This window comes from Podarcis gaigeae (assembly GCF_964106915.1).
Source record: "Podarcis gaigeae genome assembly, chromosome: 2".
NCBI classification, from domain to species: domain Eukaryota; kingdom Metazoa; phylum Chordata; class Lepidosauria; order Squamata; family Lacertidae; genus Podarcis; species Podarcis gaigeae.
In genome coordinates this window covers 6,902,241-6,917,894 of record NC_139679.1, presented here as the reverse complement: position 1 = coordinate 6,917,894, position 15,654 = coordinate 6,902,241, and the positions used below count along the sequence as shown (strand labels likewise).

The window sequence follows — 15,654 nt, the reverse complement described above, 5'->3', positions numbered from 1 at the left end:
CCAGTTGTGTTCACGTATTAATCTGAATGACTGATTTGTGGTGTATTCTCTGTTTGTTTTATGGTTGCAATTTTATGGCTGATTTTTATGCTGCTCACCACCACGATAATTTTCTCTCAATAGGGTATGTGTCTCAATGGGACACTGTGAACTGGGTAGACTTGATTGACAGAGGCAGTAGACAATAGGTACAAAGCTGAGACAGAGGTCTGCACCCAATGGGCACTGCTGTAGTGAGAGGAGGCAGAGAAGGGAGCGCAAAGCTCTAACTTAGCCCTGACCTTAGTTAGGAAAGACACAGGGTGCTTGCATGAGCAGGCCATAGCTGTCAACTATTCCCTTTTCTTGCAAGGAATCCTATTCGGAATAAGGGAATTTCCCTTAAGAAAAAAGGGAAAGGTTGACAGCTACGGGGCAGGCACAGGGGCTTCTAACCAAGTGGGGGAGGTTGAGGTGCCAGGTACAGGATCAGGCCAACTCCATTTGAATAAAGTAGAGAGGTTAATGGGGGAGATGTTGATGAGAAGACAGCAGCCTGAGCTTGGGGTTAGATCAGTTTCCCCCAAACTTGGTTCTCTAGCTGTTTTTGGACAACAATCCCATCATCCCTGACCACTGGTCCTGCTAGCTAGGGATGATGGGAGTTGTAGTCCAAAAACAGCTGGAGACCCAAGTTTGGGAAACACTGGGTTAAACATAAACTGGCATTATGGGTAGCATCAGTGGCAGCTTCTGAGGACTGTGTAATGTGGAGCAGGAGGGCCAAGGAAGGGGCTGAATGGTTGAATTTGTGCCAGCACTATAAGGCTTGAGGTGGATTGGTGGGAATGAGAAGATCTGGCGGTTGTTGGCTGGGCAGGTAAGGTGGGAATAAGATGGGTGGGCCAGGAGGCAGCTCATGGTCTCATTCCTTTTTTCCACCTTCACCGCATCAAGCAGTTGGTCCCTTACCTTTCCCGCCCAGACCTGGCCACAGTGATCCATGCGACGGTAACCTCCAGGCTTGACTACTGTAATTCGCTCTACACGGGGCTGCCCTTGAAGCTGTCCCAGAAACTCCAGCGAGTGCAGAATGCTGCAGCGAGGCTCCTCACGGAGTCTCTGCCATGGGAGCATATTCACCCAGTGCTTTTCCAGCTGCACTGGCTCCCGGTGGAGTACAGGATCAGATTTAAGGTACTGGTTTTGATCTTAAAACCCTTCACGACCTAGGACCCTCATACCTACGGGACCGCCTCTCCCGGTCTGCCCCACGGAGAGCCTCAAGGTCCATAAATAGCAACACCCTAGTGGTCCCGGGCCCTAAGGAAGTTAGATTGGCTTCAACCAGAGCCATGGTCTTTTCAACACTGGCCCCAGCCTGGTGGAACGCTCTGTCTCATGAGACCAGGGCCCTGCAGGATCTGATTTCTTTCTGCAGAGCCTGTAAGACAGAGTTGTTCCGCCTGGCCTTTGGCTTGGAGCCAATTTGATTCCCTCCCTCTCTTTCTTTTTTCTTTTCCTTCTCCTCCCGCAATGAGGCTACATTTTAATATTTTAATGTTTCAATATTTTAATGTTGTATTTTAATGTTGTTTTTAAGTTGTAATCATTCAACTTGTTTTTATTATTGCTTGTAAGCCGCCCTGAGCCCGGCCTTGGCTGGGGAGGGCAGGGTATAAATAAAAATTATTATTATTATTATTCCTCATAGCTGATTGTGTTGAGTGGGTGTGGTGAGAGTAGCTGTTCATCTTTGGCTCTTTCTGTGAAATGTTCAGTTGGGGACTGGGGATGGAGGGTTTTTGGGTTTTTTAAGAGGAGTAAGGCCAGAGCTGAGCTGATGACAGGGTTGGTGAGCAGCATGAGTAAGGCGGCACTGTCTCCCCAGACTTTCTCAATGCTGGTAGGATATAAATTTTTGCTAAATAAATACTGTAGTTGCCAAAAGAAATGGGATGTGGTTCAGTGGACTGCCAGTACATACACCTGTGTGCACTGATAAAACAATGTAAAATGACAATCTTGATAAATTGTACATACAACTTGAGGGGTGGGGTACCAATATTAAAGAGTGCATTCTGCACAACAAGAAATACTGATGTGATCATATCTATATGTGATCAAGACTACTTTGTTACTGTGCATTAGGAATGGGGGCAGAAGCAAAGAAACTGTCACAACTAAAAGACTAGGGCAAACTATGCATGTCCCAAATGTGGAATTTATTTTGCAAATCATAGTTAAACCATAAGCATGTGGAATTTGCATTTTATTGTTTATGTTGATTCCTTTTTATTGGGATTTGTAAACTGCTCCCAAATTTCTGATATGATCTATGTAGCGGTATATAAATTAACTACATAAAAAAACCAATTCATGAGGCATGGAATGCAGGGCAGAATGAATCCCCGAAGCAATAAAGGAACTGAAAATAGGGCATTTTCCTCTCCCTCCTAAGTGTTCTCTTGCTTTGTTTTGGTGCCTAGCACAGAACAGATGCAGACAATTCCTCCGGTTTCTTGTAGCTCTTTTCACATGAGATTAATTAAATTTGCTGGGGGGCGGGAGGCAGGTATCTGCAGTCACAACAAACCCTAAGGTCCTAAAGTGACACATAAGTTATTACAAGACAAACCACACACCCCCTGCTTTATCTTTGGGATGTTAAAATAGCTTGCTGTACTGGGTGTGGACTTGGAATTAAACTGAGGACAAGAGATGGGAAAGGAAAAGGCACAAACTTTGCTTTTGATGCTGAGTTCTAATATCAAACATGTTGTCATCTTGTCTGGCAGGAAAAGCAGACCCACACATGAGGCAAAGTGAGGCAATTGCCTTGGGCAGCAGGTTCCATGGGGCAGCAGATCCCAGTGGAAACTTTTATTACCTCCTTGTTTCCAATGTAGATCTTCACTTACCCCTTACCTAGGGGAGAGAGGAGAACCTTTTAATGAGGGTGAAAGAGGAGAGCACAAAATATGGTCTGAAGCTCAACATCAAAAAAACGAAGATCATGGCCACTGGTCCCATCACCTCCTGGCAAATGGAAGGGGAGGAAATGGAGGCAGTGAGAGATTTTACTTTCTTGGGCTCCATGATCACTACAGATGGTGACAGCAGTCACGAAATTAAAAGACGCCTGCTCCTTGGGAGAAAGGCGATGACAAACCTAGGCAGTATCTTAAAAAGCAGAGACATCACCTTGCCAACAAAGGTCCATATAGTTAAAGCCATGGTTTGCCCAGTAGTGATGTATGGAAGTGAGAGCTGGACCATAAAGAAGGCTGATCGCCGAAGAATTGATGCTTTTGAATTATGGTGCTGGAGGAGACTCTTGAGAGTCCCATGGACTGCAAGAACATCAAACCTCTCCATTCTTAAGGAAATCAGCCCTGAGTGCTCACCGGAAGGACAGATCCTGAAGCTGAGGCTCCAATACTCTGGCCACCTCATGAGAAGAGAAGACTCCCTGGAAAAGACCCTGATGTTGGGAAAGATGGAGGGCACAAGGAGAAGGGGGCGACAGAGGACGAGATGGCGGGACAGTGTTCTCGAAGCTACAAACATGAGCCTGACCAAACTGCGGGAGGCAGTGGAAGACAGGAGTGCCTGGCGTGCTCTCCTCTATGGGGTCACGAAGGGTCGGACACGACTAGAAGAAGAGGAAGAAGAGTTTGGATTTGATATCCTGCCTTTCACTCCCTTTAAGGAGTCTCAAAGCGGCTAACATTCTCCTTTCCCTTCCTTCCCCACAACAAACACTCTGTGAGGTGAGTGGGGCTGAGAGACTTCAAGGAAGTGTGACTGGCCCAAGGTCACCCAGCAGCTGCATGTGGAGGAGCGGGGACGCGAACCCGGTTACCCAAGATTACGAGACTACCGCTCTTAACCACTACACCACACTGGCTCTCAACTCGTTAGACTAAACGACTAAACAACAACAAGTGGAGAGAGGGCAGCATTTTGAGGTTCACCTTGGTGCCAGTATATATTGATCTGGCCCTGCTAGCAGGAGAACAACATGGAATATTTTGAGACCTCTGTACCATTTTGCTCTGGACATGACTGCCCCATTACTCTTTGATGACTGAAAATTTAGATAGGGTTGATGAAAATCTGTCTCCCATCTCTAGATTTACCCATCCTTAACAGAGATAAATAATCACACACACACACACACACACACACACACACACACACACGAGCAGTATCATTTCTTCATACAATTTATTGTAGATACAGCAGAAATGAGTTGGCTCTAGTAACCAAAACCAGCTGATGGTGGAGTGTTGCATTTGCAAATTACAGATGCTCACAAAGGAAAATTTGGCCTGTTACACACACTGGAGATTTAAGACAGAATGCATTTTGTGCACAGAAACAACTTCAGATGTGAAATAAAAGGTGAAATAAATATTGTATATTCATTTCCCACATTTCCCCTCCCAGCAGGGCAACATATGATGGCTGAAAACATTCTTTTTAACCCAACACTGAAAAGGACACCAAAAGCCTAACAATGCAATGCAATGCAACAATGAAACAACAGCAAGGAGGTGCTTATTGTGTTGGCACAGCCCCTCCACACACAATCCTCCCACCTTTGCTCTTTTGGTTGGTTTAGCTCCCTCTCTGCTATGCGATTGGCATCACACCCTCCCATTCACATGCCTGCCATTTTTACACAAACTCTCAAACTGCAAGGAATGGAAGCCTAGTGAAACAGTTCCCATGCAGTTGCAGGCATGTGTTAAAAGACGGTGGATAGACTCCTAGAGAAGGACCACAACTAATTTAGTACTCAATAAATATCTCCCTTTTTCTGAAAATTGACTTTGCTCATTTTGTGTAGCTACAAATCCAGAGGGTCTGGATCAACCCTGCAGGGGGGTGGGTCACACATTTTAGAAAACTACCAATCCACTGATCCCAACTGCTAGAGACTGAGGTTCCTTCAGTCCCCACAAAGTTGGTGGGCATTGCCATTCAAATGGTGTGCGTGTACCATGTCTTGTGGTCAGTTATGCAGGGTGGGGCTTACCTGCCCCTCCCATATTCTATTCAAGTTGGTACCTCTGTCCCATGCTTTTGAGCATGCCCTGAAGCATGGATTCAATTTCTACTGGCTGACAACTCAACAAGTAAGCTGAGTCCTTTTTTGCAACTGTATAGCAGTGTTTCGCTCCCACTTTGGTTGCAAAAGGTTGAAGGGCCAGCAAGGGAGGGACGAGGAAGCACATAAGCCAGGACTTTGCAAGCATTCGTTGTGGATACTCACATGACTCTTCAAAACACAGAATGTTTGCAAAACCTTAAGGGGTTTTCAAGGCCAGAAGAGTAACATTTGGCCATCCTGGGCTTATAAAATATTGCCATTCACTGCAGAGATCTCCACCCATGCATGGGAATTCCTAATGGAGCTTGGGGACTTTAATAACAAGGCCAGGAAAGGTGGCCTTGGAGCACTGCTGCCAGCCCTGGGCTAGGTGGGTTATTGATGTGATTCCCTGTGAAGCATTTTTTGTTCCTGTTGAACTCAGAAACTCAGCCCACACACGGCAGCCTTTCTGCAACATTATAGAACTTCTAATCAAGGTCAAGCAATTATTTTAAACCCACAATCCAAACATCTTAATTTGTTCTGGACTACCTCTTGGACTATCTCTCAGCCTCAGCTCCTCATCTGTGAAATGGGACCAACATAGGCTCCATCACGGGAGTTACTGCAGGAGGAAGGAGCCACTGTGCACATGGAAATTTCTATGGAAGTTAAAAACAACAACAACAACAACAACAACAACAACAACATTTCTTCTGTCGTGGTTTATAAGATGCATTTCTTATTGGAAGCCTCTTTCTTTTCTTCTTACGTAATTTGGTCCTAGCCTTGGGAACTGAGTTTTCACATCCTGCTGCTTTTGCTGAAGCATGATGATATTTTCATACCATGGTTGCATGAATGTGCGTGACAGCATGCACCAGCTGAGTTACCAACACTGGAGTAGCCACCGACACATCTACCTGCCACAGTGGCAGTAGTACAGCCACCAGTTGCACAGGTAGCACCTCTGGGTCTCTGAGCTGCTCTGGAGGCATGGTTGTTGCCACCACCACTGGTGATGTGGTACCCACCGTCTGGGCTGAAATCTTCACTTCCAGGGATGTACAGCCTACCCACAGAGTTAGGTACATTTCTCGATGTGTATCCGGCCACATGGCACTCTACATTGCCAAGGCTCGACTTCTGTCTCTTCCCTGGGCCACCAGGACTATATTTCCCACTTCTGCTGCTGAGCCCTCTGCTTAGAGAGGCATATGCTGGTTCATGGCCACAGTCATCAGCTACTTTGCCTGGGTTAGGAAGCACCGCTGCAATAGTAATCACAGTCATGGTTACAATAGCATGACAACAGCATTCTTGGTTAGCTGGGTACAGCAATACTGGAACTTCCCCACAGATCTAATATATATTTGGGGAGGCCTTACAGCTCTTTTCAGGGACGTGGGTGGCGCTGTGGGTAAAACCTCAGTGCCTAGAACTTGCTGATCGTAAGGTTGGCAGTTCGAATCCCCGTGGCGGGGTAAGCTCCCATCTTTCGGTCCCAGCTCCTGCCCACCTAGCAGTTCGAAAGCATCCTTAAGTGCAAGTAGATAAATAGGTACTGCTTTCTAGCGGGAAGGCAAATGGCGTTTCCGTGTGCTGCGCTGGTGCTGGCTCGTCATGCTGGCCACATGGCCTGGCAGCTGTACACCAGCTCCCTCAGCCAATAAAGCGAGATGAGCGCCGCAACTCCAGAGTTGTCCACGACTGGACCTCATCATCAGGGGTCCCTTTACCTTTACCTTTTACCTTTACCTTATGGATCGCTATGATGATTCTACCCTGGAAAAACAGAACACGTCCTGGAAAAAGAGGACATATGGCAACCTATGTCCATGCAGCAGAACGTGGTGATGGAACAAAAAGGTAAAGTAAAAGACCCCTGACAGTTAAGTCCAGTCGCGGACAACTCGGGTTGCGGCGCTCATCTCGCTTTACTAGCCAAAGGAGCCGGCGTTTGTCCACAGATGAAGAAGAAGAAGAGTTTGGATTTGATATCCCACCTTTCACTCCCTTTAAGGAGTCTCAAAGCGGCTAACGTTCTCCTTTCCCTTCCTCCCCCACAACAAACACTCTGTGAGGTGAGTGGGGTTGAGAGACTTCAAAGAAGTGTGACTGGCCCAAGGTCACCCAGCAGCTGCATGTGGAGGAGCGGAGACGCGAACCCGGTTCCCCAGATTACGAGACTACCGCTCTTAACACTACACTACACTGGCTCTCAACAGCTTCCAGGTCATGTGGCCAGCATGACTAAGCTGCTTCTGGCAAACCAGAGCAGTGCACAGAATAGACCATTGCAAATCACAAGTTTTGAATTAGAAATCCTTGTATCCTTCCTGCTGTACTAGCTTTCTACTTGCAAATAATGTTGGTGTTTGTTTTGGAGGGACAATTTTCCTCTTGGCAGTCTAAAGTGGTTCAGCCTTCTGCCACTTTAGGAAACTTAACACCTTATTTCCACCTCATGCTGTTGCACATAGCAAAGCCACTTCTTATGTTCCCATCTAGGGATCAATCTTTGGAACTCCAACAGGTAAACTTTGCCATTACTTACCTACACTTGCAAGGTTCCCCGAAAATATCCTGTTTGGGAAAGAGATGTAATATAGATCATGTGAGAAACTGCATTTTCTAATAGAGGTAGGGGTTATATTCTGATAACTATTTATCTTTTCCATTTATCCATCATCCTCTCCACTTACAAAATGTATAAACTACTTTTCCCTGTAGAAAATGATCAAAGCGGTAAACAAAAATGCAACAGCAAATAGAACAGGATGCATGAAACAGTAAACAAAGAGAAACAAGGAACAAACAATAACACAACACAATCAGGTTGGCCACATATAAGAGCCCTGTGTGGCAGGAAAATAGTGGGGAAAATATGGGAAAAACACACTTTGAGAATGTTGTCTATAAGGTTAGAAGAAAATTATTATGAGTTAGTTTGGAGATGTGGAGATGGTATTTAACACCAGTCTGATTAAATCAAATAAACAAGGAATATTCAGTATTATGTTCAGTATTAGGTTCACATGTGGTGGGGATGTAAATATGCACAATTTTGGGGGCAAAGGGTGTTTAAGGAGATGGCAGAAATCACTGGGTTAAAGCTGACCAAAAGTCCAGAGGTAGCATTATTATTGATTTACAATGGGGTGGAAGGTTTGCACCCCATTGCTCACAAATGTATTGACAGCTGCACAAGTTATTATAGCTAGGAAGTGGAAGGGGCAAGGTGAATATAAAATGGAAGAATGGTATAAAGAGGTGTGGGATATAGCTATTAACGATAAATTGACATGTGCTATTAAGGTAAGATGGGGAAATGATTTTGAGGAGATATGGAAGGTGTTTGTAGATCTTGTACTGTCAAAGGGGTCAAACCATTGCAAGAGGTGTTGAAATTTTGGGAGGTTGGATAGTTACAATGGAATGGTCTCATGGGTGGGGTGCATATTTTATTCTTATTTATTTATTTATTTATTTATTTATTTATTTATTTATTATTACATCAAAATAATAATGATTATTTTTTAAAGCCCTGTGTGGGCCACTGCCATGTTATACTTGAAGAAACCACCCAACATACACTGAACAGGGAGCTGCAGGCCATCTTTAGGGTGTACCTGTATATGATACAGGCTTTCTATCTCCTGTTTGTTTCATGCATACACTCAAAGGTAGTAGTAGCAGTCCCTGGCTATTCCTCTTGAGCACCCAGCCGTTCCCTTCTGTTGCTCCATCACCTCTCCTGCTCCCACAATGTAGCCTGCTCCCTCCAGTGTGTTGGAGGATGCTATTGCATCACCCGTGTTGAAGTGAGATTCAGTTGCCAGTCCAGTTGGTTTTGGTACATGAAACTGGAAGGTAAAACTTCTCCTTCTTCTCCTTGCCTCAGGCAACAACATGTCTTGACCCGGTTCTGCATTCAAGATCTATGCTTGATATATCTGACATGTGCACCTTAAAATGTGCCAAAGATTATACAGGGAACAATGCCTGGTGGTGGGTTTCCCTGAGAGAAGATTATTATTGAGGGATATGGCCAAATATGTGCAGTTCTGTGGATATTCCCTGCATCCGGGATTTTAGCCAAATAAAGGATATGCAATTGCAATAGCAAAGAAAGGCATAGTGAAACCATGTGCAGATTCTACTAGTAGAGGTTGATTCCAAGATGGGGTGGAATGGCTTGTAAAAAAATCCTGCACACAGGAAACTAGCATGTCTGAGATAAAGGTTTTAGGCTAGCCTTCTCCCTAATATACTTGCTTTCTTATGCAGGTATATAGGTATATATTGTAATTACCCTGCCCACCATCATTAGTGGTGCAGTACCAGTTATGCATGTTTTAACTGGTCCTGGATTCAATTGAACTAGACAGCTTAGACAGTGACAGTAACTTTTCTATATCCTGTAGGAAAATAGTCAAGGAATACCTGTTTTCTTCTCCCTCCAGCAGTGACTTGTATGTAGCTATTTCAATATCCAGTGCCAGCTTGTCATTCAGAAGCTCCTGATAGTTGCGTAGCATGCATACCAACTCATCTTTAGATCGGTGCAAGGAACTGTATAGATCGTCGTATTTCTCTTGTGCATCTTTAAGGCTGCAGTCACCACGCTGCTCAGAATCAGAAATGGCCAACTGTAGACATGCAACCTGTCAATTGGTAAAGCAAGAGATTCTACTTTCCCTCAGGCACTGGCTCATTGAAAACTGACATTCATCCTTCAAACTCAAATTTCCACTCGTCGTCATCAGATTCATCTGAGAACTTTGAATTTTCAAGATATCAGGATGCACATTCAAAATTCCAGCATGCTGCTAAAAAATCAGTGTATCTCTAGTGAAGGAAGGAAGATGCTATGGACCTTTGGATCTTGCTGGTCTACAGCTTCCATCAACCCTGACAATTGCCATGTTGGCTAGAGATGGTGTGAGTTGGAGTTCAATGACATCTGGGGGGCCTCATGTTCCACATACCTAAATTTGAATGAACCATGGAAGCCAGCATGCCATGTTTAGTGGGAATTAGGTTAATACTCTCTTGCATTCTTTGCATGCCCAGAAGAAGACCCTCCACCAACCCCAGGCAACACTCAGTCCAGCTAGGCAAAAACACTCCAGGAGAGTGCAAAATAAGGCTGGTGTGGGGTGTGGCCTGGGCAGAGTTCCAAGTGTCAGATTATAGTGGCCTAGAGGGCTGCATCTGTGGTTATAAAGCAATGCAATGAGTTTTGCATATATTACTGAGTTGTTGGACATCAGTAGCAAACCAAGATAGAGCTGATACTACACACATCCACGTATTACATCCTCTGAATTGGGGGCAAGCAGCTGGCTTTAAACCATGCCCAACTATTCAGATATGACTCTTAAAAAACAAAAATCTTCATTTGTCCCGTTTTTACTCCATTGAAACGTTTTTGTACAAAAGGAAATGTTCGTATAAGACACCTGAGATAGCTTCCTGCTGGTAACAAGAGGTTGCTGTGCCAAATCCGCCCCAGACAGCAGATGTTTTCCCATGTTTACCTGCTTCTTGGTTTTTTCCAGTTCACACTGCAGTCTCTGTACCATCCGGTTGACCTCTGCAATCTCTCGCTTGTTGATCTTCAGATCGTTGCTAATTTGGCATCTTTGGTCCTGGAGTTCCTGGTACTAAATGCTCATAAAATAAGTAACTATGATGTACAAACATTATGCTATTAAATTGCTTTCTTTTTCTTTTTTTTAAGTCTTTTTATTGAGTTTCACTTATCACATACACACAAAGAAAAACAAGTACATTAAAGGCACCAAAACAAAAAGGGAAAAAGAAAAAGTGAAAAATACAGAAAAATAAAAACTAATACATAACACACACTGTCTGACTTCCTTCCCTCCTGATTTCGGGTTTCTAATTTTAAAAGTTTCATTTTTACAACTGGTATTGGTTATTAGTTTTTACATCGGAAGTTTTATAACAGTCCTGCTATAGTTGGTAGGTTTCTATAATTACCTTCAATATATGCCATAAATTTAATCCAGTCATCATTTAACTTTGTATTCTTTTGGTTTATAATTCTCTGCGTCATTTTTGCCAATTCGACGAAGTCATATAATTTCGTTTGCCATTCCCTCACCGTTGGTATATTTGTGCTTTTCCAGTTTTGGGCAATTAGCATTCTGGCCGCTGCTGTTGAATATTGAAATAAAATTTTATCTTCTTTCCTAATTTCTTCTCCAATAATACCTAATAGGAAGGCCTCTGGTTTTTTAGGGAATGTGTATCTAAATATTTTTTTTAACTCATTATATATCATGTCCCAAAATTTCTTTATTTCCTCACATGCCCACCACATATGTATGAAATTGCCCTCTTTTGTTTTACATCTCCAGCAAGCCTTATTTCCCGTCTTATATATCCTACTTAGTTTTTCTGGTGTTATATACCATCTGTATATCATCTTCTCTAGGTTTTCTCTAATTGCAGCACTCGCCGTAAATTTTATTCCCTCATTCCACAATTTTGTCCATTTTTCATATTCTATGTTATGCCCCAAGTCTATTGCCCATTTAACCATAACTTCTTTAATTTCTTCGTCTTTTGTATCCCAATCCAATAATATTTTATACATTTTAGATAATAATTTAGATTTACTTTCAATTATCTCAATCTGAAATTTTGATTTTTTTTCATTCATTCCAATTTTTTTATCCTCCGACCATATTGCATTGATTTGGTGATACTGTAGCCAGCCTGTCATCTTTCCCTTTAGTTCTTCATACGGTCTTAGTTTCCAGCTGTCTTCCGATCCGATCAATAAATCTTCATAAGTCAATTTTTGCTCCTCCATGTTTATTTTTTTGTTTATTAGGATGTTTGTTGGGGACAGCCACCAAGGTACTCTCCATTCCAGCAGTTTTTTGTTTTTCCCCCACACTTCATACAGTGGGCCCCTGATAATGTGGCTTGAGAACCCTTTGTGCGCTTTCTCTTTATTTGACCACAGGTAGGCGTGCCAGCCAAACCTGTTGTCTGCCCCTTCTAAATCCAGTAAGTCAGTATTTTCCAAGGTTATCCAGTCTTTAACCCAACAGAGGCAAGCGGCTTCATAATACAATTTTAGATTAGGAACTGCAAACCCCCCTCTCTCCTTTCGGTCCGTGAGTAGTTTAAATCTAATCCTTGGCCTCTTTCCCTGCCATATGAATCTTGAAAGGGTTTTCTGCCAGTCCTTGAATAATTTAGGTCCCCTGATTACAGGAATGTTCTGGAATAGGAACAGCATCTTTGGAAGAACATTCATTTTTATTACCTCCATCCTGCCCAACCACGAGAGGTTGATTCTATTCCAAATGTCTAAGTCTTTTTTAATTTCATTCCATGTTATCGAATAATTATCTTCAATTAAATTTATATTTTTTGGTGTGAGCCATATTCCTAACTTTTTTTTTTTGCCACCTTTATTCCATAATTTCTCTCTAATTTTTCTTTTTGATCATTTCCCAGGTTCTTTGTCAACATTTTTGTCTTTAATTTGTTCAGTTTGAATCCGGATAGTTTGCCATATTCTTCTAAAATCTCCAGCGCTTTGCCCATACTTTCTTGCGGTTCTTCCAGGGATAACATCAGGTCGTCCGCATAGGCTTTTAATTTGTACTCCTTCAGTCCTATTTTAATTCCTTGTATTTCCGGTATCGATCTTATTTTATTCGCCAATACTTCTAATACCATGATAAATAAGAGCGGGGAGAGAGGGCATCCTTGCCTTGTTCCCTTCTCGATTTTAAATGTGTTTGTAAGATTATTGTTTATTACTAATTTGGCAGTTTGGACTGAATATATTGCCTGTATTCCTTTCAAGAATTCGCCCTCTATTCCTGCCCTCTCCATGGATTTTATTAAAAACGACCAGGAAACGTTATCGAATGCCTTTTCGGCGTCTATAAACATCAGAGCCGCCGGAACATCATTATTAATCTCCAAATATTCAATTATGTTTATGATATGTCTCACATTGTCTTTCATAAACCTGTTCGGCAGGAAACCCGCCTGGTCTTTATGGATTAAATTTGTTAAGCACTTTTTCAATCTGTTTGCCATAATGTCCGCATATATTTTATAATCATTGTTTAGTAAGGATATTGGCCTATAGTTCTTAATGTTCAGTCTGTCTGTATCCGGTTTTGGAATTAACGTTATAAAGGCCTCCCTCCAGGACTCAGGTATTTTTCCTCCTCTTAAAATATTGTTCATGGTCTCGCAAAGTGCTGGTGCCAGTTGATTTCCCAAGACTTTATAGTATTTTGCCGATAAACCATCCGGTCCCGGTGCTTTCCCTGGTTTCATTTTTTTGATCGCATTCTGAATCTCTTCTATTCTTATGGGTCTGTTTAATTGAAGTCTTTCTTCTTCCGTTACAGTCTTTCCTTTACAGTTCTCAAGATACTTTTCTATTTGGGTTGGGTCTTCTTCTCCTTTTTTATATAGCTCCTCATAGAATTTGAGAAAAAAATTTTGTATCCTTTTTGGGTCTTCTATCAACTCTTCCTCTATTTTTATTTTATTTATCACATTTTGCTTTTGTCTTTTCCTCAGTTGCCAAGCTAATAGTTTTCCAATTTTATTTGCTGATTCAAAATATCTTTGCCTCATTTGCTTGATTTTCCATTCAATTTCCTGATTCGTCAACATCGAATATTGTGTTTGTAATAATTTTATTAATTGTATACTTTGTTCATCTTTCGGGTTCTCTGTTAGTTTCTTCTCAGACTCCCTTAGCTGTCTGATAATTTCTTCTTTCTTTTGCTGTCTTATTTTCTTCTTGTAACTATTTTGTTGGATGAAGAAACCTCTTAGGACCGCCTTACTGGCATCCCATACCACTTCTAAGTTTGTTGCCGTGTTGAGATTCAGGTCAAAATACTCTTTTAAAGTGGCTTTGGCTTTTTCCGTAATCTCCTCATTGTCTAATAGATATTCGTTTAACCTCCATCTGAAGCCGCCCTGCGTTGCCCCTTTTACTTCCATTGTTATTGAGTTGTGGTCTGAGAGGGTTCTCAGTTGGATTTCACATTTTGAGGCCCTTAAGGTAAGTTCCCTCGAAATCCAAATTTGGTCTATTCTACCCCAACTTTTATGTACCTCTGAGAAAAATGTAAACTGCTTTTCTGTTGGGTGTTTGTGTCTCCATATGTCTATTAAGTCCATGTTTTCTTCCAAATCTTGGAATGATTTTGGTAGCTTCCCTTGTTTTCGTTTTTTCTTTTCTGTTTGTCTGTCAATTTCTGGTGTTGGCACTGCGTTGAAATCTCCCAATAATATCGTCCTGTTACTTTCTAATTTTATTAAAATTTGTTCTAGTTTCTTAAAGAATTCTGGCCTATCTGAGTTTGGGGCATATATATTTACCACATTAATCTTTTCCCCCTGAAAACTGATTTGCACCCCTAATATCCTTCCTTCTTCATCTTTGTAGATCAGTTTAGGTTCCCATTTTTCATTGACATATGTTACTACTCCTTTTTTTTTCTCTGCCGTGGAGCTTATAAATTCCGTTCCTAAATTCTTGTTTGACAAGACATGTTTGTGCTTTTTGGCCACATGGGTCTCTTGCATACAAATTACATCCAGTTTTTTCTTTTTCAAAACATTTACAATTTTATTCCTTTTTGTTTTGTCATTCAAACCGTTTACATTCCATGTTAAAATTTTAAGATTCATTCTTGTTTTTATCTGCTAATAAGTCAGTAGTTTACCGATTTGGGTTTTTACCAGATTAGATTCGGGTGGTTTTGCTTTCTGTTTCTTCTTCTTCCTCACCTACTTCCTCCTCCCCTGTCTCACCCCCCTCCCCCTCCCCCACATCTTCCCCCCCGGATCCCTTTCGCCCCCCTCCCCCACAATCCCGCACCACCTCTCTCCTCCTTCTCTCCACCCCTCCCTCCGAATCTTTCCTCCATCCTCCCAAGGTCTTTCTCGTATCTGCGTAGAAATTTACTGACTTCCTGACTTTCGGTAATCTTAAATCTTTTTTCCTTGTAAAAAAAGGAAATCCCTTCTGGGAATTCCCATCTATGTTGTATACCATTCTTTTTCAAGGTGTTAACTAGTTGTTTGTAACCTTCTCTCTTACGAAGGAGCCTAATCGGTATTTCTTTAAATATGATGATTGGTCTTCCATCAATTACGAGTTTCTTCTGATAGCTTTCTCTCAAAATTATGTTTCTCAGCTCTATCGATTTAAAGATCACTAAGCAATCTCCTGGGACCTTTTTCAATTTATTTTGTTTGGGTCTTATTTTTATTCTGAAGACATTTTCTATTGCTTGTGCAACTTCTTCTTCTTTCAGAGTTAACCACTTCACCAGTTCTTTGATCATTTTTCCTTTGATATCTTCGTTGATTTCTTCCCCTACTCCTCTGAATTTTAAATTTAACTGTTTTTGTTTCATTTCCATCAGTGCTAAATTATCCAAGATCTGGTCCTGACTCTTACCTAGTTCTCCAAAATTCTCCTTTATTTTCTCAGCTTCCTTTCTCTGATCTCTCATCTCTCTTTGTATTTTTTTATTTGAGTC

General features: G+C 42.1%; 1 protein-coding gene across 1 annotated transcript in view; it reads right to left on the bottom strand.

Annotated features, from left to right (window-relative positions):
- LOC310840203 (retinol dehydrogenase 7-like) overlaps window positions 1-15,654 on the bottom strand; it is a 486,845-nt gene that overhangs the window by 50,076 nt on the left and 421,115 nt on the right. The window lies entirely within an intron of this gene.